We start from the raw sequence: 12,618 nt of genomic DNA on the forward strand, positions 1-12,618 counted from the left end.
GGTAAATAAGGATCAACTGTGTTTTTTGCTATTTTAGTTAGGTATTTTAATAAAATTTACAACCGTAAAAGCGAATAATGAAATGCGTAGTGCTATTTTAATTATTTTAAATTTATCAAGTACGCATTATGGTTGTAAACGTCGGCGTAGGTATTTAGAATTTTATTCGGGGGGGGGGGGGGGGGTTGGGCTTTGGAATAGGCACCTGATGATTCTGGAATGGGCATGCTCATATTGATAATGCTCACATTCAATTATGGAATGATAACACCGCCTTCGCTAACGGCATACGTTGACAGGGCGCCAATGAGAGATGAGAGGCAGGCAAGCAATTATCTCATCGTGATGAATACATCTGGAATCTAGGAGGGACTATGTGGAGGCGACCTGACAGGGTATATTGCTAGCAATGAGATTAGTACTCCTCATTACTAACAATCCCTTACCCCTGTACTCCATATATTGCCCACACCACTTGTACCCACCGCAAATTTATGCATTCACGAAATATCATGTACTTATACTTTCTTTTTACTGTAGTAGGCGCGGTATTGTGTTTATTAGTCTTTAAATTATTTATAATTAGCGATTCATCCCGGCTTTGCTCGGGCACATTGTATCACATCACATTACATCTTTCTTTTTATTGTTGACAAGTGTCTGACATTTTTGATGTATTTTTTTTATATAACATTTCGAATTTTATATATATTCTTTATTGCACAAAAACATACAGTAACAACAATAAGTTAATAACAATGTTAGCAAAGGCGAACTTATCTCTAAAAGAGATTTCTTCCAGTCAACCTAACGCAGTGGCATAGGAAGTAGTGAGTGGGCAGTAGTAGTGCAAGACAGAAATTTAAATAAATATTTACATAAATTATAAATAATTATATATATACACACATACATTCACATATATACATACATACACATACACATATATATACATATACACATACATATACACACATACATACACACGTTAAATACAACATATAAATATCAGATACAAGAGAACACAATGATGACAGTCTTCTAATCATTTTTATATTTAAATTAAATTGGAAAGATAAAATGATTTTAATCTTTTTTTGAAGGAACTGCTAGACGGGCTATTCTGAATGTTCACGGGAAGTTTATTCCACAGCTGTACAGCACGATATGCAAATGAGTTACCCATAAAATGGGTTTTAATGACTTATTTAACATTTATTCTTATTAAGTTTTAATATTTTCATGCCTAATTATGGCGAAATATGAGGACTTATACTTATTGTAACATCTATACACTTACCATGTTTCTTATAAATAAATAAATTAATTAATTAAAAACCTCTAAAATTATCAGTGTTACATATAAACTATCTATTAAAAAAAAAAAAGAAAATCCGTTGCGTAATTTTAAAGATCTAAGCATACATAGGGACAGACAGACGGGAAGCGATTTTGTTTTATACTATGTAGTGAAGTGCACAGGTAGGTTGATATTTCGAATATAGAATAGAATTTTTTTTTGATGGGTGAAAATGGTATGGTAACCCCGCCTGCGCTGATGGGATACGCTGGCGGAGCACCAGTGAAGGGTGATAGATGAGAATGAAAACAGGCCAGTTAGCCCATCATGATGAATTCATCAGGAATTAACCATGGTAGTATAGGGAGATCCGCGAGGAGGTCGACCTGGTTGGGTATATTGCTAGCAATGGGATTCTCAGTCTCCATTACTAACAATCCCTTTCCCCCCTATAGAATAGAATTGATTACAAACAATTTTTGGAAAATACAAATCTTTATTCTTACAAAAATGGAGCTTATGGTGAATCAATGGGTATTAAAATATCACCAAATGCCGAACTGCAGTTGCCAATCCGTCTGCCAAGGGTGGCCCAAAACCCCCCTTTATGGTGGAGGCTATGTTCAGCAGCAGCCAATTAACGGCTGATACAACGACAAATGCTTATTAATATTATAAATGTGAAAGTGGGTTTGTTTGTTTATTGTCATCTTATAGTGTCTAATGGCTTGACTAATTATTATGAAATTTGGTCCCTAATTAAATACACAAAAGTCTATCTGCAGTTTGCCAATTCAGCCATGCCAAAACCAGTAATTTTGATTTAAGGAACTACTGTACCAATTTTGATGTAATTTCTATTAGGCCTGTTGTATATCAATCATTCTGTGTCAGTGTTTTTCTAGAACCTCCCTCACTTTTATAAATTTATATTATTATTATTATTTCAGCCGTTATCTGTCCATTGCTGAATATAAGCCTTCCCAAAAGGGGAGTTTTACCAGTAGTTTTGGTACTGCTCTTGTCTATAGGCGACGGTTACCACTTTCCATCAGGTGGACCGTCAGTTTGTTTGCAATTCTAAGTTGTATAAAAAAAAGCTGCCACGCTTGGCAGGCGGGTTGGCAACCGCAGTTAGGTTAACTTTATATGGATAGAGCTATTATTAGGTATGGTACTAATGTACAGTCTGTAATACTTGCAATACTTGGTTTACAATAAAAAAGTCATGATTAATTTGTGCTGTTCTAAGCTCATTTGATCTAAGAGTATACTTATAATAAAAAAATCCAAATCGGCCTTAATAATGACAGTGTTACTCGTAACAAGGATAAAATATCTCCTCAGGGGGAAAGGGATTGTTAGCAATGGAGTTTGACAGCCCCATTGCTAGCAATATGCCTTATTAGGTCGACCTCTACGTGGTTCTCCCTGGAAACCATCGTGAACAATTCTTGTTGAATTCGCCACAATGGGCTAACTGACCTACTTTATCCTCACCTATCATTCTTCACTGGTACCCCGCCTGTGTATACCGATAGCGCGGGTGGGGTTACCATTCCATTATCATTCATTAAAAAAAAAATCTCCTCATTTTATTGAAGTTGGTTAAAATATACTCATCTCGTGTTAGGTATATTCCATACTTTCAATACAAGGTAATAGGTGCTTGACTATAAATTACATTGAAGTGGACGATTTGTTTACATTATAGCAGTGTTCGAGATTCATTCAAATTCACCATTAAATCAGAATTAATCGAGTAAGATGTAAACGTCAACACTTGTGTAAACAAATCGTGGCTTTGTTAATATAGAGAATCAGGTCAGGTATTTAATGATCTAATAATAAAAACAATACATCCACGCGTTCCTCAGATCAAGTAAATATTGACATTTACGAGTCCAGAGACGTGATAAATCTAATATGCGGTACTTTCTTTCTATATATATATATATATGATAAATTGTATTAAAAAAAATCAACATCAATTGAGGCAATACCAGTTATTTTCAAAATTTCCGATGTTACAACTAAATTACTGAATCAATTTTGATAAAATTTCTATGGTTATGGTACGGTATTATATGGTACTATGTATATCCTTTAAGATAAACTTTCTGGCGGAGTTATGAGAAAATAAACATAAAAAAATACAAGTTGAGAACCTTTTTCTTTTTGAAGTCTGTTGAAAATGGGTTATGATTGTTTTTCATAGTAAACATTATTTAATAGAAGCATTAGGAATTTTTTTTGGCTTAAAATGGAATGAAACCCCGCCCGAGCTATCGGTACCATCATATCATATAGGTATCGGCGAGGCGTCAGTGAGAGATAATAGATGAGGATGAAAGCGAGTCATTTGGTCCATTCTGATAAATTCAACAAGATTCAATCACAAATGTTTCCAGGGGAAATGGCATGGTGGTCGACCTGGTAGGGTATATTGCCAGCAATGCCTGTTAGACCCTATTGCTAACAATCCTTTTCTCTCAGTATTAGGTATTAGAAGCGTGATGTGTTACCATTTTTAATAAATAACAATGGAATGGTAACGCTATATTGCTAGCAATGGAGATTTATGGTACATCACTATTACTTACAATCCTTTTACCCCCAGGATTAACCGTCAGGGCAGGAGGGGTCACTATTCCATTGTTCCATTTACACTCATCAAAAAGTACCCGTTTTTATAAAAAGAATTAACATAAATAAATATATAAACGTTTAAAAGGACCTATTTATTTATTTGTACAGCCACCTATCTATATTGTGCGTTTGTATATGAGTTTAAACAGTATAGTTAACGGCTTATTCATGGTGTAACTAATCTGGTAACGCTCCAGTTGTCACGGACACTGGGGCACACGAGTGACGGATGTTGACATCCGTTTGATTTTAGTTCTACTTACTTATTGTTACGTATCACTTTATTCTGTGTTTTATAATGTTAATATGACTTTTAATCGACTTCAAAACGAAGTAGGTTTTCAATTCGATTGTATATTTTTTTATGTTTGTTACTTCATAACTTTGTCAGTTGTAAACAAATTTAGAAATTTATTTTTTATCTGGATGAAGGATATCCTTACATATCGGTCCCATAGAATTTTTATCAAAATCGATTCCGTAATTTAGTGTTAAAATAAAAATAACTGGTTTTGGTATATTTAAAATCGTTTTGTTTTAAACGCAACCTTAATTATTTGAAGTACTTTTTCATGATATCATCCGTCCTGTATTCAATCAATTTATAAAATAGTTTACGAAATTTCGTCTCTCTTTCTGTTTGTTTGTTTCGGCATCACGTAAAAACTACTGCATCAAACTGAATGTGGTTTACACAATTGTATTGCTTAAGGTATAACTTAAAATGTGGTATATATTTTATCACAGAAAATATAATACTTATTTCGATACGTCATTTAGAAGTAACTCTCAAAACCTATGCGAACGAACGTACGTACGGGCAGAAGTTTGTTCACGATTGAATGCGGGCAGAATCTACTTGTGGTATGTTTAATTGTTATTATTACTATCGGGAAACATATGGATTAAATATCGGAGGTTATCGAGGCTAGATAGCTCACACAGAGCTTTGTTATCGTTATCACACCGTGGACAACATGTCACGTTGTTTTACTGATACGAAAAAAGCCTGTTTGACATTATTACATAGTTAGATTAATAAATAAAGCTATATTAAATTAATGTACTGAAGAAAATTATTGAATTAGTTGTTAAACTTTAAAACGTTATGTACAAGTTTGTTTTCATTGCGTAAGGTTTAGCTACTATGTATTACAAAATTTTTAATTGGTTTAATTTGTTTACATTTCGTAAGGTTTGGCTACTATGTACTACAAAACTTTTAATTGATTTAAATTTGTTTACATTGCGTAAGGTTTAGCTATTATGTATACAACAAATTCTTAAATTCAGTTAATTTTGTTTACTTCACGTCTATGTCTAAACGATTTAGATAAACATTAATTCCTGGTCCTGCCAGGTGCCTGGTGGTTTTGCCATTTAGAATGGCAAACGAGCCAGCGATGACTAATGAAAAGTAGTGTTGTGTATATTGGAGAAAGACTTACAATGGGAAAACTTTGTATTAAAGTTGTCTGTTTGGCTACATTTGTCCTACCTGAGTTTCTGCTGTGAAGCAGTGATGCTTACATAGCTTTGAGGGGTTCACCATTCAAACTGAAACGTAATTCCATATGGGACTGAAATTACAGGGTAAAGGCATAACATCTTAGTCCTTAGGAATGGCAAAGTATGAAGGGTACTATAGGCATTTTATTGTATTTAGCCCTGTTCATAGTGATGATGATTGATATCATTGTATTTTTTATTAGCCTTGGTCTAATGACTAAACTAATTGTATGAGTCTCAAACTACTTCGATCAGGCAACTGCTGTAATTTTCTGCTACTTATAACTAATTATTTGTAATTGGCACACCATGGGATGTTGAATGACTTCAAATAGTTCCCGTGTTAGTGTTGTCGAAAAATCATCATGTTTTGATCGATAATATATGTATATTCACCTAGAATATTCGAAATATCAATGAGTCTATCGATAGTATGTATTAAATTAATTACATTGATGTGAAGATTTGCTGTTTTTAATTTATTATTATAAAATAATTTAGCAAGGGATTGACAGTAATGATCTAAAAGTCTCATTGGTAGCAATTCTCTTATTAGGTTGACCTCTACACGGTTCTTCCCAGAAACCATCTTGGTTGATTTTTGTTGAATTTGTGACGATTGGCCAACTAACCTTTTTTTTATGCAACTTAGAATGGTGAACAAGCAGACGGCCCACCTGATAGAAAGTGGTAACCGTCGCCTATAGATATGAGCAGTACGTACCATGGATATAACAGAGTATACTGTTTCGCCCATGATACATGATGCGTTGCCATTCCTGTGGACTCATGTGTTATTCCTCTGTACCCTGTAATTTATATACTAATTCACGCGGGCGAATCCGCAGAATGGAGCTGATCAGTTACAAATTATTAAGATGCTAAAAGTAATCGATAATATTACATTATCCATATTTTGAACAGTGATTGAAAGCTTAGAAGCAAGGGCGACTAAAACGATGGTCAAATCGAATTTTTTAAATATTTAAGACATCTGAGTCATAAATTAGAGTCAGAGGAACGCATGGGGGGGGGGGTATTATGGGTATATTCTGTTATGTCCATCAGGTGGGTCGTCAGCTTGTTTACCATTCTAATATGCATAAAAAAAAATAAAGTAATATATACTAAGTTTGGATAAAACTTACCCGTGTACCAAATTTACCCGTGTATTCAAATCCATTCAGTAGTTTTTGGGAGAAAGAGTAACAAACATCTATTCATCCATCCATTGCTACAAATTTTCTCATTTATAATATTAGGTTAATTATTATTTAATAAATCAATTATGTCGTGTCATCGATTATTTGATTACGTGTGATTCAATCAAATCGTTGGAGTATCGATTATCAATCGATACTCGGCGATCAGAGCAACACTATGCCGGGTATTAATTAAACTAGCGCATCTTTAATCATAATTTGATTACGCTCGCTAAATGAATTCTGCAGAATGCGGCTTGTTAATTCGGTGCTAATATCTGACTTGTTGTTGTAAACAAACTGTGTGCCTTTAGTATGAACGTATGTATGAAATTTACAATTATTATGAGTTTGTGCAAGCTCGTGTAATGTATGTATGCGTGCCAGTATTGCATCTTATTACGTCAAATACAACAAAGGATTTATAGCATATTCTGATGTCTCACTTAGTTGTTTATTTGTTTACACTTTATTGTGTTCAAAATAAAAAATATACGTGTAAATATACATGTGACAATGCGTTAAAAACTCTGTTGTGAAATGAGTCTTTAACAGTTTCTAATCGCCATATTTATTTTATTGCTAGATTTTCCGCGCGACTCGGTCCGCGTGACCGGGAATTATATTGATTGGCAGGAATAAAATAATAATCTATCCAATACAACAAATATTTTCAAAATTTCATGAAGGTCAGTTGAGCCGTTAAAATGCAAGTAACAAATTAATTAACCTACAGAGTAATTTTACTACCAGATTCCATTTTTTAAACCGAAATAAGTTATTTATTATTAAATTAAATTGCTGAAGGATTTTCATAATTATATTTAATAAAAATACATTTAGTTACTTTGAATAAGGTAGGTAGGTATCTGTGGTGTTATTTTAAATAAATTTTCTAAAGACTATTTAGCCATTTTCAGAATAGCATGTAAATCATATATTTAGCTAGGAACTGATTAATTCATGCATCCACAACACCAACTACACTAGATATTTATCTATCCTTCTTAAAAATTTCGTCTACTGAGTAAAAATTAGAATCGAAAGAACATATTTTTAACCGAGCAAAGTCAATTTTCGTAAGAGGCGACTAAGGGAATTTTATGGTCGAAGAATGGGCAGCAGCATTCTTTTATTGGATGATAATGGCAAACGTTAACGGTATATGCTGGCGGGGCACCAGTAAGGAAAGATAGGTGAAAATGAAAAGCCCGGTCAGTTAGCCCGTCATGACGAATACGCTTGGAATTTAGCGCGATGGTTTTCAGGGAGGACCACGGGGAGGTCGACCTGGTTCAGTACATTGCTAACAATGGAATTTTTAATCTTCATTACTAACTATCCCCTAGCGTCCCTCTTTAAACAACACTAAAAGCGTAACTGCGGTTGCTAATCCGCTTTTCAACTATGGTAATTACGGGTAAAACCCCCTTATGGGGAGGCTGAACATACTCAGCATATATGATTATTATTAAAATCAAATTATTAATGCCAAATATTTTATTAGTGGGAAAACATACTGCTAGTAGGTATTGTAATATGTCTTTTCTGTACTTGAGGATCATTTAAACGGCGTAACATAATAAAAGATACTGGAAAGGCGTCATCAAGTTAAGCATTTCTAGCGTCATTACGTCTGAAAGATGACATTTAATAACCTATGTCAACATCCATTTTAATCTCTATAAAAATACAATCGTACAAAAATATTTGTACTGTTAATCTATCGATGTGACACTTTGATTGTTAAATATGTATTTTGCGTCGGCGAAGTTTGTTATTTTATTAGACTGAAGTGTCTGTGCGTGACTACCTATAAGTGCCTGGGTTGCCAGATCCTATTTTTAATTTTTGACCAAACGTAAAATATTTTTTGTCGAATTGTTAGGATATCGTTCACTTTTATCCAATGACAAATTTATGTCATTGGTATAAAATACTGTATTTTTAGATTTACAAGTACAAAAATAGTAAAAAAAAAACTCTTCAAATTTTTCCAAGCCCATTTCACTTTGCTTCAAACATTTATCGACAAATTTCATTTCTCCAAAATGTCGCGAACAGAAAATTTTTTGCCCAAAATTGAGAAAAATATATTCAATCTGGCAACGTTGTTTGAGATTCTTTTATTATTATATGTTGTACTCATGACTTTGTCCGTGTTAATTCTGAATAAAAATTTCTATGTGGTAATTAGGACATGGCCCATCTGTGTACCAGATTTTATTCAAGTCCCATCATCTGTTGAAGTGTAGACGAAAGTCAAAGAGTGTATAGTCAGGTTATAGTAAAACTATTAAAATTGCATAGTGCAACACACATGTGTTTTGTAAGCGTTTAAGAGGGGGCCAGATGAGCTGTGCCTACTTAAGAATTGTTTGGTACCCACTTTAGGAACACGAGAGGAACATTTAATTATGCGCAAAGATTTCTGAGAGTAGTTACACGATTGACACAAAGGGAAATATTGTTTGCAGACTAAACGTCTCTCGATTACGAAGGTCATTAATATGTAGATTACTATGTCGGAATTTTCAATCTTCAAATATTTGATACAGTGTTGACCCCAGCTCCACGTAGGCCGGGTACTCTGACGTCAACGCCGACCGTGAGATGTGTGTCACATGTGAATGTGTAGTTTTGTAACTATTGTTTGATTAAAGCATATTTACAATGTAACACAATACTGTAACAGATTGTAATGATAGGGGTAACGTGTGTGCACTTGTTTAGTTACATAGTACCTGTTTGTTTTTCGCGATTTTAACGTTTTTGAGGGATCTTAAAGATATTCTAGGTAGAAAATGAAAAGACAAGGAACTGTAAGCTTAAAAAAGGACTAGGTTCAAATTTTGTCTAAATTTCATTTCTTTTCAATTGACTACAAAAAGAAAGAGGTTCTGAGTTCAGTTATATTTTTTTATATGTTTGTTACTTCATAACTCCGTCAGTTCTAAACGGGTTTAATTTTTTTTATCTGCAAGGATATAGTTACAGATTGGTTCCATAGAAATTTTATCAAAATCGGTCTAGTATTTTAATTTTTAAATCAAAATAACTGATTTTGTCGCAATATAAGTTGTTTTTTTTGTGGGATACAATCTTTAATTATTAATTATTTTTTTATAACACAAAACTGGTAAATTAGAATACAGCCAGTCTGATAGTAAATAGTTACTGTAGGTATGCTACAGGCAACATGTAGTGTCAGTGGTCTCACGAACGTTACGAACCCTGAGGATTCCTTTTGAAGAAATTAAATTGTAGTTCTATAATTAAATAAATTGTAATTAAAATAATTGTATATTTAATCGCTACAAGGAGCTAATTTCTTAGCCTGAGTTGCATATAATGTGGTTTCATAGAACATAGTACCCTCCATAACTCCATTGAAACCACATTATATGCGACCATTTTTTTCAAAATTGGTGACTATGGAATGGTAACTCCGCAGGCGCTATCAGTATACTCTGACGGGGCACCAGTGAGTAAAGACAGGTGAGAATTAAAGCGCGTCAGTTAATCGTGAAAGAATTTAACAAGAATTAACCACGATGTTTTCCAGGGTGAAACTCGTAGATGGGGTATTGTGTTGTACTGTAAAATCTTTATTGTACATAATTCATACAGAGTACGTTAAAAGATTTAAAAACAATGGCTGACTTATCCCATAAAAGGATCTTTTACAGTCAATCTTTGATAAGCTGAAAGAAAACTGTAAAATAAACACGGGTAATAACCATATAGCTAAAGATAAACTAAATATACTCAGTAAAAAATTGAATATATAATACAATAAAAATAACTGTATACACCTGCATATGTATGGGGTTGTTACAGTGTATTATTAACAATCTCTTTCCCCCTATATGCGACCATTCGGTTCTAGCGTGTATTGTTGTTGATGGTGAGTGGTGCAAATCTAAGGGTGCAATGATAAAAGGTAGTCGTTGCGACCGTCAGCCATAATATGTTATATACATTCTTTTTACAGTTCATATTTGCTATACTCCCGTATTTGCCCCATATTATTTAGTCACGGATTTACATAGCTTATTTTGTGGATCAAAATCTTATATTTATTCTAGATTTGCAATTTTTTACATTTATAACATCAGTAGATTATGGCATCATCGAAAATTGCTTTTTTTTAGTATTCATTGACGCAAGTTTCATTGGTGATTCATGTTTTTTTTGTACATCTAGCCTACATTTTAGATGAGCTTAAAAAAGTATGTATTCGTTAAGGCAGATACTATATCTATTTTTTATTAGTATGGTAAAATTTAAACATGAAAATTGATCGAAATTTAATGTTATATGTAAATATAAATATTTTCTTATATTTCTTTAAATTTTAAATAATTATGTAAAATAAACTAATATAGGAATAAACCATATAATAATAATAATAAATACATGATATGTTTTATTATAATCATAAAAATATAAGAATAATATATTGATGAATGTGGAAGAAGCGAAAGATGTCTGCTTGAATCGAAGCATTTGGCGTTCCATTGTTTCTGCCTACCCTAATGGGAGACAGGCGTGACAGATATGTATGTATGTATGTAAAAATATAAGGTAATAAATTGTTCTGTTATTTAGCTAGAATATAAGATATTCATAAAATAATTTAGTCATATTATGGGTATGATAGTAAAGCATGACTTGGCTGGTTAGATATTAAAATTTTTACAGATTAGATAAATTTTTACTAATATTATAAATGCGGAAGTGAGTTAGTTTATTGTAATTTTTCTTTAAACTTGTCATAAAATTTGGCATAGATGTAATATCTGAAGTGAGGAAGGACAGGCAAAATTCAATATAAATTACGGTTAAAAGAACTTACCTTAAGTGAAATTCAAACAAAATTATACATCCGAAAAGGTTTTGGCGCTAGCATCTAGGAAGTCGGGACTACATGGTAGACACTACCTTCAGGATGTGACATCGAAGTGGTTATTAAAAATTTTTAATAACTTGTTTGATAAGTAAAATAAAAGTAAAACTCTGAGCAATGTCTTGCATTGTTATATGAATTTTTATTCTTAAAATTCATTTCATTTCTTAAAATATAAAAATATTTACTTTAAAAGATATATATATATATATATATATATATATATATATATATATATATATATATATATATATATATATATATATGAGCTGTATGCAATGTTGGTACTTCACAGATATTTATTTATAAGGAAATTATTAAATAAATTTAATAATATTATGCAACATTGAAATGAGTACTGAGTAATTTTATTGTATATAAATATTTATAATATATATATATATATATATATATATATATATATATATAGTTGTTATTTCTCAAAATATATATATACTCTCTCTGTTTATCGTAATAGCTGACTGGTAGAGAATGACACCGAGCATTAAGTCTGCACTGTAGACATACGAGAATGTGTGCAAAAGTATAAATAAACAAATAAGCCTCCCCCATAAGGAGTATTTTGCCAATAGTTGCCATATTTGGCAAGCGGGTTGGCAACCGCAGTTAGGCTTTGCTGATGTTTTAAGAGGGGCGTTGTTGACTAATCTCTCGACGGTCAAGCTTCCTTAGTCGCATCATACATACGACACCCACGGGAAAAGAAGGGATGATCCATTATATGTCGGGATCGAACTGGGGTTTCAATTGCCATAAACATATTTAATTGTACAATGCCCACCCCAGAATGCCAATACGTTTGCCAAACGTGACAATTTCTGGCAAAACTAGGGGGAAGCCTATGTTCAGCCATGGACAATTAACGCTTTTTTTTTTATATATAACTTAGAATGGCAAACAAGCTGACGGTCCACCTGATAGAAAGTGGTAACCGTCGCCTATAGACATGAGCAGTACCATGGACATAACAGAGTATACTGTTTCGCCCATGATACCCCCCATGCGTTGCCATTCCTGAGGACCCAGGT

At 32.9% G+C, this 12,618-nt stretch overlaps 1 protein-coding gene across 1 annotated transcript in view; it reads left to right on the forward strand.

Annotated features, from left to right (window-relative positions):
- LOC113512951 (inositol-trisphosphate 3-kinase B) overlaps window positions 1–12,618 on the forward strand; it is a 186,446-nt gene that overhangs the window by 34,836 nt on the left and 138,992 nt on the right. The window lies entirely within an intron of this gene.

The sequence above is a fragment of the Galleria mellonella genome, unplaced genomic scaffold (genome assembly GCF_026898425.1).
Source record: "Galleria mellonella isolate WM207_F2 unplaced genomic scaffold, CSIRO_AGI_GalMel_v1 utg21, whole genome shotgun sequence".
Taxonomy (NCBI): Eukaryota; Metazoa; Arthropoda; class Insecta; order Lepidoptera; family Pyralidae; genus Galleria; species Galleria mellonella.